The sequence below is a fragment of the Ochlerotatus camptorhynchus genome, unplaced genomic scaffold (assembly GCF_037179485.1).
Source record: "Ochlerotatus camptorhynchus isolate MF236.1 unplaced genomic scaffold, CSIRO-AGI_Acam_v1.1 ptg000078l, whole genome shotgun sequence".
NCBI lineage: Eukaryota > Metazoa > Arthropoda > Insecta > Diptera > Culicidae > Ochlerotatus > Ochlerotatus camptorhynchus.
In genome coordinates this window covers 5,751,258-5,772,005 of record NW_027040568.1, presented here as the reverse complement: position 1 = coordinate 5,772,005, position 20,748 = coordinate 5,751,258, and positions in this window count along the sequence as shown.

Below are 20,748 nucleotides of genomic sequence, written 5' to 3'. Positions count from 1 at the left end.
ATGCATCTTCATAATTCCAGTCAACCAAATTGGGCAAATAAATTGTTTGGCTGGAAATCGTTTATCTCGACCTTTGTCGTTTCGGCCGTGTTCCTCGGGTTGATGGAAATTCCAAATCTGTTCTAGATGTTTGGCATTGATTTTGTTTGTCGAGCTCACTGGTGTCCAACGAATTTCATCGAAATTATTAGCTTCTCCGAGGACTTCTAAAGAGTATAGATGTTGTAGCCGGGTACGAGCGAATACTTTGTGCTACCATCTTTGCTCCGGCGATTTCCTCGGAACCCATTAACACTGGATAGGGAACTTTTGGTAATCGAAATTCCGTTTAGGGACCGTGCTTGGATGGCCCATACATACTATTGGGTGTGCCTTCCAAGCAACCAATCGATGTGGCAGAATGCTTGCATCGAAGATCTTGTTTGCTTATGATTTTCGAAGGACCACTACTGTGAGCTCGATCGTTACGTTCCGGAATATAAGTGTTAGGTATTGAGGTAAAGAATATATTTAGAAAAAGGTAGAGTTTACAGGTTCTTCTAGTTAGATAGGTAGCAAGAATCGTTAAATCAGGTAGATTAATAGGAGATAGGGTAGGAGCACATTATGTGATTTGCAGGGAATGTGGTGGGAGTTTAAAGGTACTGAAAAGTTACCCTTTTTTATGATTTCGATCGAAACGGGTTGTAATAATCGGTTTTGATCGAAACAAGAAATAGAGGTTACTTTTCAGTACATTTAACGGGGCTTATCACATATGTGCTCCTTTTATCTTGTTAGTTAGCAACTTCCAAATTTGCCGATCTCCAATATTATCTAGTTATCAAGGAGGGTGGTATCACATTTTTCGCAATAGTTTCGTTTTCGAATATTTTAGAAAAGAACTTTAAAATTTTGAATAGAATGGGAATATTTCCTTCTTTGAGTGTTCATTACGTTGTTTTGTTATTATTATTTTGTTTTTGTTTTTTATGTTCGCTTATTGCTTTTTCTTGTTTAATATTTGAAAAAAGAAGGCAATATTCCCATTAGCCAAATTTTTAATATAGAATTAAATATTTCCATTTTGAATGCATATGATTTAAGACATTCAGATAAATGGCCTATTTCGGGAAGTGAAATTTCGAGAAATGTGATACCACCGTTAGAAGTATATTAAATCAGTTAGGAGCTAGGACAGGAGCACATATGTGATTGGCAGGGTATGTGGTGGGAGTTTAAGAGTACTGAATTCTTTTTTCAGTACTTTTAACGGGGCTTCTCACATATGTGCTCTTGAATCACAAGGAAAGATGGTAGTTTAAGTGATACTTTATTTTATATGAAAGAGCTAGAGCAGAGCCGGAACAAGAAGCTGGAAATGTAGTCCCGTCTTTGTCTTAAAATTCTTAAAATTGCAATAGCGCAATTCAAGGAAGAAAATTCAAGTTACAAAACACCCCAGCAATTTAGTGGTGCTGCTTGGTTTAGTTTGTTTTGTACTAAGTGTATGAGGCTTCAAAAGATCCTGTTGACAAACGAATAGTCCAAAGTATTGCGTAACTAGAGCTAACCAAGACATCATTGTGGAATGCTCTTCGGCAGGGGAACTATGCCATTAGCGCGAAGCATTTTTAAACCACTGATGCTGGCGCCAACTAGTATTGGTTTTACTATTGGATCATCACTTGATTCAATAGGATCAGATCCACCGTTAACACAACATGGGTAAGTGTGTCAGTTTTTTATTTTAGTCGTTTGACCCAAGACAGGGTTAGTGGTTATTTCGACATCATCATATTCACCTCAGGTTTGTTATAGTAGTGATTTGATATGATGCACTGTATGTAATAATTTCTGCCTGAACCATTGGTCACGAAAGTCTACCGGAGATCCCGAAATGGATCGTGGAGAGGCGTTTGCGCCTATCTAACTGGAAACAGTGAGAATTAGACTCACGATAAGCCTTACCAAAACGACCTAAATGATCGCAGGTAAGTAACGTGATAGACATATGACGTGGAGTTGATATGTCTTGGCCTGAAGCCAAAACTGATACTGGAAGAAACTTCTAAAAGAGTCAGAAAGGGGTTCAAAATTCGATAAATTTGAGAACCCGTCGGCGATCAATCGATTACAGTGCCGCACCGAGAGTAGAATGGTTAAGCATCCAGCACTAATAGCAGAACATCGTGCGACAGACAGAGAGGTATGTTCACAACGCATTAGCGAAGGAATTAGAAGAAGCTGATCCCCGTCGTACATTGTACATTCATCCTCATTCATCTAGGATCGGAGACAAATCTAAACAGCTAGACTAGGTCAGCCAACGAAGGTAGATTGCTTCTCCTTGAATTCACAACTGTTAAAAGATTCGGACCTAGTTATGGTCTATAACGTGCTGGAAGCGCGCCGCAAAAAAATAAAATGTCGACGGCCATTCCTAGGTCTAGGATACGACCGACCATAGAGATTGCTGACGTTTATGGTATGCACACTACGTAACGTATACGTATACGCAAAATGTTTCCATCGGGAAAAAAAAAACTTCATAGCGGACAATTTTCCCGATGAAAACAAATTACTGACACAATCCTACTTTAGCAATCTCTATAGTGAGACCGAAGCGAAGAGGCGAGCGAAGCGTTGAAAATAGTGTAAGGAATAATATCAATAATGGAAATTCACATTTTTGATATTATTCCTTACATTCGTGTCAACGCTTTGCTCGCCTCTTCGCTTCTCTTCGCTCTCATTATGGCATGGGCCTGAGAAAGGAGCGGATTCAAAACATACTTCCTTGGAAACCTATGGTTAGGCGGTTTCTAGCAAAACTGCTAATGTGTCAATGCACTCAGCTGCCTTTGGCAGTTCGTTGGGCTCAAAATCAGCCAGTGCCTGGACCCTTGCTACACGCTATTCCAAAACTAACCAAATTTGGGTAGAATCCATCCAGATCGGTCAAAAATGAACCTACCCAAAAATGGGTAAACTGTGCTGGGATTGACAAGTTGACAACTGAACAACGTCGACCGGATTTATGTCGATGTTCTTCATTTGTCAAATTGTCACTTCAAACCCAGTTTACCCAATTTTTGGGTAGGTTCAGTTTTGACCGATCTAGGTGGGTTCTACCCAAATTTGGATAGTTTTGAAATAGCGTGTAGTCTAACGGATTCCCTACTCTCTTTCACAATACTCTTTTTGAAGGGCCGTATGCACTTGAAAAAGCTAATTGAGACCGGCGTGGGAAATCATAGCCAGGCAGCGTGACGATTACAGAAAACTTCAGGTTTTTCAAAAGCTACGTTACAACGCTATAAGTTACTTTAGATCGAGGTTGCCTTGTATGGAGGTATGGCTAGGCTGTCAAAATCAAATAACCCACATTTAATGGATATTTTCAAATTCGTTTGATTTAAAAACGGGAATAGGGGTAGATGGATGAGGTAGTTCACAGAGCTTTGCTAGTCATTAACTCAGGCATAACATTTGCAAACGACACAAAGGGGCTTATTACGGATGTCACTTCACGGTGAAAAGTTGTCACTTGTCGTCACGGTGAAGTGATTCCCATTTGATTTGTACGGTAATCACGGCTCTTATTCTGAGTATCACTTGCTTATCACCGTGTAGCCGTCACCCGTAATAAGGCCCAAAAGCTTTTGTAAATAAAAGTTGTACAGCCCTTTACACGTGAACCGAAATACGCTCACGCAAACCAATATCGCTATCGGAAAGAAAACTTCCCTTGACTCGATGATGTTGTTACTTTGCGTGGGCGTACTTCGGTTCACGTGTAAAGGGCCTTACAACTTTTGTTTACAAAAGCTTTTGTGCCGTGTTCAGATGTTACGCCTGAACTGTAGAAAACATTAAAAAAAGGAGCAAACACTTACTGGCATGGCTGGACCTTTCGCCATGGACAACCGCAGCAAACGACGCCAACGGGAAGTGTATTTGCGGGCACGGCATCAAATTGGTCTGGAACTTGTTGACGTCGAATTTCGACACTCCAGGCGATCAATCTTCACTCTGGAAAATGTAAATGAAAAATAAGAATAAGGGTGCAATTCATTGAATTTCCTGGTAAAGGATACTTACTTTCAGAGTCCTGGAATGTCTTGGGAAAATATTGGCCGCGTCTTCCTTCCTTTAGGTTACCGGGATCGAACTGGTCTCGGAACGGGCCACAATGGTAGGTTCCGTGTCAACCAGCGTTAAGCTTCACTGAAAATTTTGATTTTTCTGCATGTCCGCTTCACTGAAGAATTTTGATGGAATGACAGAAATTCTGCTTATTTTTCAACGATTGCTGCGATTTTTTTTTTCTGTGGTTTGTGATTGCTACGATTTTTTTTTTTTTTTCGAGAAACCGACCTGAACACGTGACACGTGAACATGACCCACTAATGTAAACATTCATTATAGTCGTTCCAGAATTGGGTTGTTTAATTTCGAAAAACATACCCGTTTTTATGCATCACTGAAAGAGCTTCGTTTTCTGAGTACATACAACGATATTTGTATCAATTTTATTAACATTAATTTCAATTTTTAAATCAAGATTTATTTATTTTTTATTTTTGAATTTTAATCTATTAGTTAACAGCTCGCTCCCATACAATGACCGTCCGAATGGCGCTAATATAGTGATTTTTGCTAATGTAATAGCACTTATTTAAAATAGTTCCTGTGCACCAAAATTGACGAATTTTTGGATTTTAGTTCCATTTTTAATGCAGATTATGAGTATGCATAAATCTCAATACCCCTAAACAAGCACATTGATTGAAATTTTGGTATTTGATACAAGCTACGAATTGTCTTCTTTAGAAGTTTTGCGGTAATTGTATATTCGTAATCTGCATTTCAAATGGAACCGAAATCCAAAATATCACCAATTTTGTAGCGCTGGAACTATTATATGTAAGTGCGATTACATTAGCAAAAATCGCAATCTTAGCGCCCCTCGGTGCTACTTTGTATGGGACCGAACTGTCAATTTGTTAATTTTGTGTCAAACAGTGAAGTGATATTTTGCATTATATATTGATTTAAAAATTGAGATAGTAGTCTATGCTCAGAATAAGAAGTCCTATCAGATGATGTATAGCAAGCAATATTTTATTTAAATTAAGAACCCAACACGTTAGTTTAGTTTCAAACAGTGTATTGGCTATTTTGCTTTAAATCTTTATTTAAAAATCGAGATGGAAGACAATGGGATCGATAAAAATATCGTTACCAAGAAAACGAAGCTTTTTCAAGTGATGTATAATAACCGATATATTTTTCAAAATTAAAGAGCCCAATTGCTAAAATGCACTGTAGGAAGTGATGTAATGTTTAGAAAATTGACCAAAATATGATTCAGCTCATAAGTACTGGGAAAAATAGACGTTTCTGATCAACTGATTTTACAATTCATGAATCAGTCGGCACCATCGGGATGTTCTGAGGCATAACATCTCTGATCACGCCTTCCTTCGGAAGGGAAGTAAAGCCGTTGGTCCCCGGTTCATGAGTTGATGGGTCGATAGGTAGGGTCCAGGTGTGGGAGCTGCCTCCCTGGCGTCGGTAGCATTGGTGCTCAGCCCAGAAAACAAGATCGACGGAAAACAAAATCAAGAAAAAAAACAATTCATGAAAGTTGTTTACCCAGTGAGAGAATTAACAACAACACGAACTATACCTAATGACTAAAATTTATTTGTGCGTCTCTGCGAGAGTGTCGCAGTGTGGTATTGCTGTTCAAAAGAGGGTGCTTGCCCAATAAAACGTACTAATCCTTTTCCCTCTTATCATTGTCCCTCACTAGGTAACAGTAACAGTGATGTTTATTCCAAAATTGAACATTAATCGAAAGGAAAGATATTGTCAATAAAATTTTATAAGATGTAGATTTAATCAGTGTTTTAGAAATATTATTTAACATCAAAAGGCACATGGCAGTTGATTTTGACTCATACTTGAGCTCCGTTCACTCAAATTCGCAAAAACGTAGGTAAAATTAGTAAAAGTATGAGTAAAATTTTCCTCGGTTTTCCAGGAAAAACTTTTCGAATGAGGAAAATCGAGAAAGGTTTCACTCAGTCTATTAATATACTCTTAGACTAAGAAAAATTTTCGTCAATTCCCTTCATATTCGAGCAGATTTTTAAGCAAAACCGTGGAAAATTTTACTCAGTCTATGAGTGACCTACGTTTTGGCGATTTGGAGTGAAAACACAAACAATTTTGAGTCGATCACATCGGCCGTGCATTACAATTTCGAGTAAAACGCTGTCCAGACTGGAGAGTTATAACATGTTATAACGGTTGTCGAATAATTGCAACACAGAAACCACCATCAAGATAGCGCTATAACATGTAATAACTCTGTAGTCTGAACGTACTATTAGGCCTTTCGAAAAACTAAAACTTGGATTGTCAGTTCTTTATATGCGTGGTCATGATTTAGATTTTATTTTGATGTTTTGATTCTAAAACCATTGTGGTTCTGTTATCTGGATCAACCGAAAAAAAAACACTGTATCGTTCATCCTCATCAGTTCTAGAGAGAGTTCAGTTCTAGACTAGAAGTGTAAGTGACGTCACCAATGTGGTTCCGTATGAATGATAAAGAGTGAAAAAGAAGCACGAATCGGAGGCGAATCAGCCTCAGGCTGAAAGCCTCATAAATAAAGATAAATCAATCAATCAAGAAGCACGATTTCATTAGAGTTGGTATATAATGAGTCACGCCAAGAGAAAAACAGTTGAACTCGCATCACGGTTTTCGAAAGATTCCCTTTCTTTTAACTTGGCAACAGAGGACTTCTGCATCAACTTCAAATGACTTCTAGCGAGGAAAAAAATAACGTCTGTAGTATATCATTATATCAGTGATTTTGTGCAATTATCTTAAGGAAAAATAGTAGAAATTGTCATTACTGATCATTACAAAACGTATCGCATGACAAATGTAATGCTCACTGCGTGTATATGATCATTTCTTCGGTTATATTTAATATTTAATTGCAATACCTTTCGTGGACCTTTCATAGCATCGTAATGCTTGTTTACTTTGCTCTATAGGTAGCCGGTTTGACAGTTCAATAGGTAGACTTGGCTTCACTCTTGGCGTGACTCATTATACACCGACTCTAGATTTCATATACCTTTGTAGATCGAGGGTCATTTTCGATAGGCCGAAGTTGCATCCATTTATAGACCCAAAATGAGCACAATAGACCAACATTACATCCACTTACCTGGAAAGTTTCCATGTTAAAGTAATGAGTTTCAAAATTTTCCGTCATACCTAATTAATATCCAAATAATAAGCATATCGAAACGTGTGTGTTATGACAGTTAAATGCCGTTTGCAGCTCAATTATTAAATAAGATATGGCATACAATGTAGTTGAAGGCTTCATATTTAACCGAGGTTCGGGACATGTACCCTACTTTTGATGATTAAACGCTATAATAAACCAATAAACGCTATAATCACCGTTCTCGAGAGTTAAAAAAAAATAAAATTTGTTGACACAAACCAAGCCGTGAAAAAAATTCTTATAGTTTGAACCCTGGAATCTGTAAAAAAAATATATAAAAGGGTTAGGTTTCACTAGAATTTAAAGAATTTTAAATATTTCTTTAATATAAGCTTTCAAAAAACTCAAATGTTTAACCTCTAAACAATATTTCCCAGAGTTTTCGCAATAAACAAGTCTTTTATAACACCAAAGCTATCGTTTGGAGGGTGAGCCCCCGTGTTTTAAGACAAAATAATATTTTAGGACACCCTAGTGGACACAGTTGATCCCCTGTTTTAATTTTGAATATCTTTTTACGAAAAATGAATACTTTATGCAGATTTTGCACAGGCTCACAGAGAAATATCGTTTGTAAATTTATAATTACTCTAAAGCTATATAAATTCTGAAAAGGATATATTTTTATGAGAGACGTCCAAAACTGCATTTAGTAAAATCGGGGAAGGGGGGTTGATCCCGCACCGTAAAACAAGGTAGCTTTGACAATGCACGTAATTTTGATAATGATTTCCATTTTTTAGCCTAGGATACCTTTGATATTGTGTAGAGTTGTTGTTTTAAATATTTTACAAACATGTGAAAGAAACTATATTCTTGTCTTTTGCCTGATTGAAAGAGCACTCAAATATTCACTTATTATTGCCTCTCACTCCAAAGGGCTTGGGGTTCAATACCAATCGATGCCGTCGGGATTTTCTGAGGGAAGAAAATCCGTTGGTCCCTGGTCCATGAATTGATGGCTCGATAGGTACGGTCCAGGTATGTGAGCTGCCTCCTTGGTACTCAGTATGGAAAACAAATCAAGGAAAAAAATGTATTTCCGTAGGCATCACAAATTCAGTGTTGACTTCTTAATGCTTATGATAATTCTGATTATATACTCATTCAAATATTAATATTTTTTAAAATAAATTATATGAGATTTACGCATGTTTTTCTACATTCATCGTTCATACTCGAGTAACTACAAAACAAAAAAACTGATGTTCGGTCACAATACAGAAAAATATGTGTTAAAGCAACCTTTCCATTTGAACTGCGTGTTAGACTGCTGTTCTATTATCCGCAACTTGAACTCAGCAGCATTTTGTATTAGTTTCATTTTAAGAACAACCTAGTAAAATGTGTTTAATTAGTCGTAAAAATCTAATCAGATTATAGTTCGATCACAGAATCAATTGAATACATTCAGCGAAGTGTTTTGGTGAGAAAATCTAGTGAGATTTATTTTGGATGCCGATTCCATCATTTACCATATTATATACATAATTAAAAGTGTTTTTTTCTCAAATTTTCCAGAAAATGCAGTTTTGCTATATGCATTTTTTATTATTTTTTCACACATCCCAGGAGATTAAGTCGCGCCAAACAGAGTGTAATTTTTTTTTTCATACTCATATCTCAGGATTAAGTGTGTCTAATCATTTGGAGATCAAGTCTACCCTAACTGAGTTGTCAACTTCAAAACAAAAGATCAAAAGAAATAGCACCGATTCAATGATTGGCATTATTTCTTAAACGTTTAAGTTGAATATACAAGAAGTTATTAAAAATTGTCATGCTGGCTAAAAAAGTCCTATCTCCAAAATAAATACGATCGCAAAACAAGCCCAAATGACACCGTTACATTACCTTCTATCTAAACGAAAGTTTGTGGCAATTTACCCAGACAAAATCCCTTCTGAATTATGAAAAAAACAAGGGGGATTAAATATCTGCAGGGATCAAGTTTTTCCAGTGTCCCCTATTAAATGTATTATGCAACGGCACTGAAGGCAGAGACACGCAAAATTTACATACAGGTAAAGACTACGAAGGCATTACAATTTTTCTAACCAACTGACCGTGACAACCAAAAATTGGATAAACGAGAAAGGACAAGAGCTTAGAACAAAACTAATTTACAGCATCACCGACCTAATTCTTCACAAGCCAGAAAACATGATTTTCTAACTGCTTGACCTAACGGCGTCATGCCGACACACGGTGGAAGTAAGGACGATGCGTCCTCATCCGGAACACCAACGGAGAAATAGCTTTTACATTGTCTTCTACCACATAGAAATCCCTACGTACCTACTGCGCTATGCTCTGCTCAGACAGTACATAATAATTTCACCGAGCAGCCATGGCAGACATTCTTTTGTCCTTCCAGCTTCTTGATGTATAGCATGATCCTTAATTCCTGACTCTCTTTCACTCCGACTGACTATCAGGCCAGCCAGCAAGCAGTCAAACACAACCTGGTTACAGGACCTCAAAATGTCCAGAGGACATGAACCACACATAGCCGTTTGTCACACACAGAAAGCTATAAATTTTATATTAGCTCTCTAGTGCATTTCTCTGGACCTATCCCTTCAGGCAGTGGTGTAGTTAGAGAAAATACAATGTGTACATACATTACTCGGGCGATAAATTTGGATATGAAAAAAATAATGACATACACATTTTGTGAACAAAAACATTGAATCTGTTAGATCCAATTTCTAGAAATACTACCAGTGAATTACAACCTGCTTACGAAACAGCTTTCAAGGATTTGCAGTTCGCACTTTTGTGCTGTAATTCATGCTATCAGTCGAGAAGCTTCACCAACACCAATATGCCATTTCGTTGTGTTTGAATTTCCCTCCTCATTCATCGTTTCCACCCATTCCGTTCCGTCCTTCTACTGCGCTGGTATATAAGATTATGTTGTAAAATGCGGTGTAGCTTCTGCGTTCGGCAAGCATACCAAACTCCGCCCACGAGGGTGCTACAGCTGGTACGATTTTCATTGGTAGACGCCGGAATGAACTTTTGGGCTTGATTTTTTGGCAAAATAGCAAACAGCTCTATGTACACTTTACATACCTCACCCGATCCGGCTGACTGCAGGAAGGTTTCTGTCCAAAAAAAAAGCAAATAGCCACATTTCTACAGCAGGGCAGAGAAAGAAATCGGGTTTATAACAAAATAATGGAACCCGGAACTTCTTGCCAGCTTTAGCCCAATGGCTCCGGAGTACATGGCATGTTGATATCTTTATGACATGGCTTCGGTTCTCGCTTTTCGAGGTCTTGCCTAACGAGAACATCGCACTACAATGAAACAAGGCTCCTGTCGAAAGTTTTTACCCGAACCGGACTGTTCACAAGTCAAGCGTACCAGCTTAAATTTTTACCATGAAACAAGCACCTGCCAGTCAGCAGTGTCTCGATACTCGTACCTACCTATCCAGCCAACGGATGATGCCAGGAAATTCGGTCCTGTTTTTGCAAATCATTGTGTTCTTCCGTCGTCATCGAAAGGCATGTCGTGTGCTGCGACTGATATGGTGCGAGACTGCCATTGTGACTTTAGTACCGTTCAGTACAGCATTGTACCGATTGGGTAAGATGAACTCGCTACGGTAAGCATCACCAACATCGACTGTCAACTTTCGGTTCGGAATCAGATTTTGAAATTAAATTCGACGGCTGCAAGATATAGGACAGAAAATAGTGCAAACCGCGTTTTCGAAAAAAAATCGTATTGAGGTTATAAGCCACTGCCGTGACCTGACCAGCACTATCTGTACCAGAGCTTACAAAAGTAAGGGGAATATGTTCTTATAGTCATTTTTAATCACAGTTCAATTCAATTTCAAAATTAACTCCATAAAATACAGACAAATGTACCAAAACCTAATTCAAAATTATCAATAAAAATTACAAGGGACAGCCCAATGGGGTTGTACGCAATGATGACGTAGGACTACGTGGTATGATATAATAAATATTTTTGTTAACTGCAGCAGGAGCTTGTGTTTTGTGTAGGAATAGGAATTTTAGCGGGGTTCTCTCTGTTTATACTCTTAGTATGACTATGATTGCCCTGAAAAGAACCTTTTGATATGAATTTTAGTTGGAACATGTTCAAAAAATTAACTCTTTTGGAAAATGTTGGTGGCCCTGAAAAGGGCCGATGGTAGTACAGGCTTAAAGCCTTTGGAAGATAATGATAACGTGTAGGCAGCTGCGTATTCAGTGACGGCATCACGGATCACATTTTCTCGGCACACCTTCAGCACACCTCGGGTTTCCTCGTATATCAGACCGGAGATGAGCTTGACACTACCACGTCGAGCCAGACGACGAATGGCAGGCCCTGGATGAGAGTGAATTTTCTCTTTCAATTTTGAATGTTTTGGCTCTCTGGGGATTGGTAGTAAAGCGGTTGAAAATGTATGGGAAAAAAACAATTTTTATTTAATTCTAGCTTATTCAACAAAAATTTCCTGGAAAAAACTGAACGACAAAGTCCATAAACGATTTCTTTAGGTTGTCGTCAACTTTTTTTTGGAAAGCTATGTGAAATTCACATGGATTTCATGCATTACATATGTGATATATTTTTTTAGTGTATCCCCTGTTTCCAAGTTTGGTTACAAGATTACAACTCTGGAGAGCATTTTGGGAGCGTGTGGTTCTGAATATGGCGATTAGTGTGCAAAATATTACGCAATTCCATCCTCCCTATTCGCACGCGCCCGAGGATCGGAGGCGAATGCCACTTCGACTTGTTTCGCCTACTTACTACTCTCTGACGACTGTGCTGGGGAAGTAGCATATGAATTAGACTGATGCAAAATTTAAAATTTTCGCTCCACAGTGCTTAAAAGGTTCCAAATTGAGTCCTGGTTAGCCTCCCAAAATTTGAACTACTTTAGTAAGAAACTGACTTGGCACAAACCATTTCAAGTTTATATGGGAATCACTATTGGAAAACTTATGTTTTTGTTGATATCTATCTAACAATTCACCACATCATTATGCTTTTAAAAAGTATAGCAGTAATTGTATCAAATTTTATCAGCTACATCTTTGTTCAAACCCACTTTTCAGTCAAATGTAAGGAACAAAAGTTATTAATGATTCAAGTCACTGATGTCTTATGATTATGCTCATTCAACTGTTCAGCAGGCAACATTGGTGTTTCTGGTGCGAAGAATAGAGCACAAATATTATGGCTACTATGTCACACTGCAGAATCCAGTGTTGCCCACAAAACAGCTGCTTGATCATGCCATAAGATTATCAATCTCTTAAACAATTAATAACAATTTAATTTGACATTTGGCTGAAAAACGATTTTCCGCAAAGTTGTAGCTTAGAAAATTTACCGTAAGAATAGTTACATTTTTTTTTTCGAAAAAGCAATATGGAAAATGGGTAGAAGTCAATGAACAGAAAGTTTGGTTTTCCCATAGTAAATTCCATTATAACTTCGAATAGTTTGTGCCAAGTCAGTTTCTTACCAAATGAGTTTAAATTTTGGGAGGCTAATCAGGACCTGATTTGAAACCGTTTGAGCACTGTGGAGCAACAATTTCAAATTTTGCATCAGTCTAATATGCATGTAGGTAATTGGTGGATTTGTTAGTTAATTTGACGCTTTTGGACAATGCTGGACATTTACCAGTTTTTCAATAGTTTCTTGTGAAAATCAACATTCGAAAAATCAACATTTGAAAATCAGCATTGTTATCGATGCGTAGCCATATTTCTGATCGATTGGTGATAAAATTATTGAAATTGAACCAGGGGCAGCTGAGTTATTAACGTTCAAATTCTTTCTTAATTTGTTACATGTTTCATTTTCGGTTTTCACAAAGTGTACCCCCATACAGAAATCAAAGACGTAGTCCTACGTCAAAAAAGAGAAGTCATACACACACAACTACTTTTTTTTCACCAAACTCGATATATTTTTTGACGAGATTAGAAGATCTGACCACTCGGCAATTGTTTCGGTAATCACCATTGATCCTGTCCTGAGTACTCGGTAGTTAATGATATATACCCACATAGTTTTTTCTACCGAGCTCGGCTGTGCAAATCTCGACAAAAAAAAGTTTTACTGAGATCTCAGCAAACATTTTATTTGTTTGCTGAGGTTCAGCTAAGCATTATCCGAGACTCAGCAAACAAATGTCACTTTTGCTGAGACCTCAGTGAAACTTATTTTTGCCCAGATTTGCACAGCCGAGCTCGGTAGAAAAAAAACTAATGTCGTTTTCGTTTTTGCGGTGTAGCACTGGTGTAGTGTAAGCAGGAATAAGCGCGAGTCTTTGACAGCTCAACATCATTTATTTGTAAACAAAGGTGCATCCTATATCTACACCCTAACATATTTCGGTGTACGGCAGTGTAGCACCGGTGTAGCTACACCGCAAAAACGAAAACGACATAAGTGTGTAGAACTTTTGCTCATCTACTGAAAAAAAAACAAATTTACACAACAGTGGGGCCCTGTTTACTAAAAATTAACTGATGAATAATGCTCGCGTAACATTTGAAAAGGGCCTATCAACTTTTGAAAACAACTTGCTAGGTCCTTTTCACGAGAACCGAAGTACGCCCACGCAAACCAAGAGCAGTATTGGGAAGGGGTTAATTTTCCCTGCCCGATGGTGTTGTTAGTTTGCGTCATTCGGTTCGCGCGAAAAAGACTTAGCAAGTTTTGTGTACAAAAGTTTATAGGCCTGTTTCAAATGTTACGTGAGCATTATTTATGTGTTCATTTTTAGTAAACAGGGCTCCGCTGTTGTGTCACATTTTTTTTCAGTGGTTGAACAAAAGTTCACCCGTGCACTCGTCTATTGCGAGCTGTCAAATATTTTCGAAACGATTGCTTTGCCATGACGACATGTCAATGTTAGTACTTTTTTGAAAAGTACATCGACTTTCTCTTTGGTTTACCACGGCAACATAAATGAATTTCTCGCTAAGCTCGCAGCAAAGTTCGACAGAAAATGATATTAGCTTGCGCCTGAAACAACACACTGAATGGGAAATTTATTTGCAGTCGGGTTATTCGCGAAAGAGAAAACCGATGAAGAGAATCGATCAACAATGATAGGCCCTTTTCTCGTGTTGCGCGAGAAATGCTATGATTAGATAGCTCGTTAGCTCAGAAATTTCAATTAACGAAGTTCGGTAAATATGAAATGTTTACTTATTGCAATTGAGTTGATTTTATGTATATGGTCAACCTTGAACTAGTCAATGCAAAAAGCTGTTCCGGGGGTTCCTGATGGGAAACATAAGGCTTGAGTTTTTTAAAGACCTAGACCCAACCGGGAATCAAACCCAGCCACCTGCAGCATAGACTTGCTTTGACACCAGGGAGGCAGCTCCCACACCTGGACCCTACCTATCGACCGATCAACTCATGAACCGGGGACCAACGGCTTTACTTCCCATCCGAAGGAAGGCGTGATCAGAGATGTTATGCCTCAGAACATCCCGGCGGCGCCGACTGGGATTGAACCCAGGCCTACTGGGGTGAGAGGTAATCACGCTTACAACTACACAACTAATAATAAATTATATTTTTTGCTGTGTGGTTGGAGAACCTACACAGATAAAAATTCTGAATTTTAATGGTGATGTAAACATTCATTCATGTAAACTTGTATTTCATTTCACGCAACCGAACAACTTGTAAACAATGTTGTTTACAACAATGGACTTTTGTATACAATATTTGCTACATTGAGTGAAATGTCTCAGAACGTTACATGATATATAATGTAAACTTATATGATATGCGACGCTCCATTTATGTTCATCATACTGAACAAAAATTTACACTACTTTTTCGAGCTGTGTAGGATTTAGGCGTTGTCGAAAAAAGCTTCGTAAGTTTTTATTTAATACTGCCACTGAAGGAAAAAAATATTACATCTTATTTCCAACTCCCAAAGCAACGAATAGGGTAAGTTGACCAGTTATGGCAGTAGTGCTCCCGTTTTTGTCCCAAGGGTCTAACTGAATTTCGAAATAAATGGTCATGGTTTTATTTGCGTAGATATATAGCAAAATCTATGTTCTATTGCATCGAATGAGATTTGGAAAAGAATGAATAAAATTTAATTTGGTCCGTTTATTAAATAAAAATCGGGAGAAAACTATAACCACTTTTCTTTAACCCTCATATATGAGTGGTTGCAAAACATCAAAAGTAATAGATACACAGAACATCCAATGATTCGTGCATGTAAACTTCTTATTCACGTAAGCTAGCAACTTGCAAGACATCTTGCTCACAAAGATGGATGGTTGCATACAATATTTTGAATATTTAATTAAATGTCTCATGAATTTACACGATCTTTAATGCAAACTTGTATGATATACGACACTCGATTTATGTGCATCATAGTAACAGAAATTTACACTACGTTTTCAAACTGTGTAGCAACAAGTTATAGTTGTGGGTGTCAACTACACACAGAAATTTTAAATTGTGATATAAACATTCATTCAAGTAAACTTGTATTTCATTTCACGCAAACTGGCATCTTATAAGCAATGTTGTTTACAAAGATGGGCTTTTGTATACAATATTTGCAACATTGCATGAAATTTCTCAGAACTTTACATGATTTGAAATGTACCTTACATGATATGTGACGCTCGATTTATGTGCATCGTATTGAATAGAAATTTTCAATAGTTTTTCGAACTGTATAAATATGATAGCACCAGTTTATAGCCATCCTCAATGGCCTAGATCTCCAAGCGACGATATCTTTAACAAAGGATTATGCATTGCCATGTCAATTAAACCCGATTTCACAATTCTAGGTAAATTTGCTTGGTTTAAACATGTTCTAAGTACTCCAAATTCGATCTAATGGATCATCCAAAGCCTGCGCCAATTCATTTTGATGTATCTAAGATGCTCAAGGTTATCCAATTATCCTGGATTTCAGATTTAGCGATCTACCAGATCGACCATGACTGATATCAGACCCTTAGTAATGAAATAATTCACGTTTCAATTCTATGTGTATAAAATGTTCTAGGTTGTCCAAATTATCCAGGAGTTCAGACTATTTGATCTACTGGATCAACCAAGGCCTGTGCTATGTCCTTCCCTCCCCATGTTCATAGAGTTTTTGTGCATAATTTATAATACATTGTGAAGCTCAAGGCTCTCTAAATTATCCTGGTGTTTCGGTCAAATGATTTATCAGATCAACAAAGATTGATGCATTGCCCTTAGTTACTAAAAATCTCCAAACAAGTTCATAGAGATTATGCCCATCATTTAAGTTTCAATTTCATGGGCATAAGATTCTTTACATTGTCCTGCTATTTGATCTACTGGATCACTCACGGTCTGCACGAAGTCCTCAGTGACGACACATGTCCAAACAAGTTCATAGAGTGTTTGTGCATCACTTATAATGTATTTTGATGTATATGTGATGCTCAAGGTTCTCAAAATTATCCTAGAGTTTAGGGCGACCCCGGCGTAGCGTTAACCTCTCACGCCAGAGTTACGAGTTGAAATCTCACCCGGCCGGTGTTAAAGTGACGATGGTAAAAAAAGTTGAGTGTTGTGCCCCAACAATCTCATAGTACTACAACCGCATTATTGGCGAAGGACTATGAGATTGTTTTTTTTTTGCTCAATCCAATAACAATTACAAAACTATCGATTTATAAATTTTATTCAAAAATAAACACACACTCAATTCAAAGTTTTGAAATTAGGCGACATTCAATATTTTTAATTGAATTCAATTGTTATATTTCAAAATTCAATTCCTATTCCATTGAAAATTTAGTTCCAAACAGGTACAACCAATGGTCAAGTACATACTGAATAATGTGTATTTACAGTAACCAGAGTGAAAATTCTCTAATTAAAATGCATTAAACCGGTTTAAAATACTTTCAAGTAAGTCACACTACAGCGGCGCCGGTGGTGTAGTGGTATAACATAAAAAAAAATGGGGAGTAAAGCCGTTGGTCCCCGGTTCATGAGTTGATGGGTCGATAGGTAGGGTCCAGGTGTGGGAGCTGCCTCCCTGGCGTCGGTAGCATTGGTGCTCAGCACGGAAAACAAGATCGACGGAAAACAAATCAAGGAAAAAAAAGTAAGTCACACTATATTATTACATTTTGATGTTGCAGAATTATGACAATTCAATTGAATCTCATTTGAGTTTGTCCTTTATCTGTGTTCAAACAGAAATCTACCAAATAGCGAACGCTGTAATTCAATAAATTGAAAGTCGATTATATTCTTTCACAATAACACATTTGTGTGATTTTGAACTGATATATCCTCGTTAACACAAGGCATAAGGCTGTATTTAAATTTTCAATCATTATGGTACCATTTTGATAAATCTATGTCCGGCTTTTTTCCACTGATGTATGCCATGAAAGTTGCAAATCGTATACAGACAAATCAAAACGTTACATTCGTGTAATCTCCGTTTCACAAGTAATGATGGCAGTCCCAAAACAGCAGATAAAACAAAAGTTGAAAACAAATGCAAAGTTCCAGTTGGGACGTAATAACTTTGAAGAATGAGAAGACCTCATCAAAATATCAAAATATATTTAAAGAATCAAAGTCAAAGTCGTTCGCTTCTTGATTAACGATTAACGGAACTGCGGATGGAATTGCATATATTATGAAGAAAATGAACGCGAAATGGAAATTGAAGCTCATTTTATTTCAATACCAAACTGTATTTATACTTGCTGAGACATTCTATTTGCCAACCACGTTTTTTTTTCTAAATTCCCCAACACGATACCATAGCTTCATCCAAAACCGATTAACCTAGTATCAACATCGAGCTGTATTCTTAACTTAATTGTCAATCTTGACAAGCCACAGCATCCACAACCGTTTAACATCAGATTCGCGAATCGCTCAACTCCGATCCGACGTTCACACTTCAGAAACGTAGCTTCCGTTTGACTATTGCGCCTGCATGAGCCTCTGCCACCGCCATTCAAGAATTTGCATTTCCATCCCGATTCAATAAGGATAATGACATGGCTAAATGATGTCTGACCGAAACGCTCCGATGCAGATGAAAAGCCTTTATCCTATGTAGAACAACTGGCTTCGACTCTCATCGCGTCCCGATGCGATGATCAGCGGCCATGACGGTAAAGTCAATTAATTAAACCTCTGAACCGTGATTCAAACAAAAGAGATAATAATAAACAGTTTTTATTATCACCACCCACCTCCGAAGAGGGTGAGATTCGACGTTTTTCAACGAATGACATAACCAATCAGTGCGAAAGCGACGCACTTTTGGCTTGGAGGACCACCAGACCCAATTCAACCGGGAGCCAAACGCTCAACCCCACCCACGGACTTTTGCCAGCAGCTAGCCAGCGCGCGATAATCCGTAATTGATTTTGTCTACCGGTCTGTATGATTTGCGGTATGTGCCGACCGACGATAGCAGCGCGCCATACTCTGACTCCGATTCTGACGAACTGATAAACTGACACGGCATTCAAATCGACCAATGTGATCTTATTATCCAGGGCTGTGTATCGTTTGTTAATGCAGCTTTCGCATACGGCTTCGAAATCATCCTCTCGGGATTCGGGATTCGGGTACGACGACGCGGGTATAAACTGGCATCACCCGGATTTTCACAGCAGACTTGCGAAAGCCTTCCGGGTTATATCTTCAAACAACGGTACGGCATGGTAGGCACCCTCCCTACAAACGCGTAGCACACGTACCTACCGAAAGACAAATCGTTTCAGCTTTTATTTGAATTTAATTATCACCGCACAAAGACGAAGTGGCGGAGTAGTCATTTTCTGCTTACCCTCCTGATTTCACACTTTATGGTGGTTGCGAAGCTCGTACACTGCAGGAGGGAGCGTATTTCAGGGATTTGTCGAATGATGCTCAAAACGAATTTAAAGCAGTTAACAACGATTAACAATCGAGCATGCTTGCATGAATAAATAACGTCTCAAGGTCTATTCTGCTCAGGTACTTAAATCATGACACCCCTATGCTCTACCTCCCCCAAACCATCGCCAAACTTCGTCGGCACAAAATAATAGAATTGATATGCATATAATTTGCCTTGTGAAAATATTTTCATTAAACCCTGCTATCGAAGCATTATTCAATCATTAAGTGTTAAAGCTACCGAGTACATAATTGTGACATGCTTTCGCCCCACGTGAAGCCAAACTGGGATGACAATTGACGGCGACGGTGATGTGGGCGTCATCATCGGGATGAAATTGATATTATCAACCGAACCGCTATTCAACCCTTATTGATGGATGTTCTATGCATCTATGAAATCGCAATAAAGTTTAAATAGCGCAATATTTTTCGCTTGCAAACATTATTTATATTAACAGATAGAAATAACAATTTTCACAAAACAATAGAAATATATTCCAGGTCATAGCGGTTTGATGGTGGTGGCTGTGGCATCAAATCATAATTGCATAAAACTGCTTTGTGTTTCGAGTATAAATATGTTGATGGAAGAGGTTATTTATCATATAATGTTTGATTGAAGCGACACTCTATCATGCTGCCCCTTTGCGAAAAATATTTGTACGTGTCAATAGTTTAAAAAGCGCCTGTAGAATTTGTTATTGCGGTGCTGCGCTTGCCTGTGCTTAGAGATATAATCGGATTGAGCATTTTATGCTAAAATTAAGCAATGGTTTTCAAAACTAAATTATATATTTACGCATACTTACGGCTTTTCTTTTAACCCATGTTTATAAAATTCATTAACCCGAAATGAACTTTCAAAACGATATAACTTTTTACGGTGGCCTTCTAAAAATTTTAATTCTCTTTTCTTTACTTTTTCTATTTTCGGAAGACTAACATTTCTATATTGAAATCAATTTACTTGTATTAATTTATGAAGGGGTACAGACAAAATTACAAATAAGGTATTTACGCGAATTCCAAACAGTATTTCACTAAGATTTTTGTAATTAAACCTTGATGTTTTCATCCAAGTTTTTACCAAATGTATTATAATATCAATATAAACCACTATTTCGTCGACTTGTCAATAAGATTTTCGACCAAAAAGTGCGCCTTTGCATCAGAAAAGGTAACTAATATAACTATTCTACAAACATTACGAGAGATGCTTCAAAGCTATAACGGAGGCGTAAAACAAAGATTGTTCAAACAATAATGTTCGTGTTCCCAGAAGTATCTACAGGCTTAGGCAGTGTGCACAAATTATTTTCCTGATTGTAATTCATGTAATAAAATTGTGTTTGTGCAACGTCATCTACATGTACAACTACCATACCCACTGTAGCTACTATACAAACGAATACAAATAAACAATATATCAGTATCTCGAATACCTCCGCCATGGCAGGACGGTCAAGCAAACTGTGTCTTTTATTCATACATCCGTAAA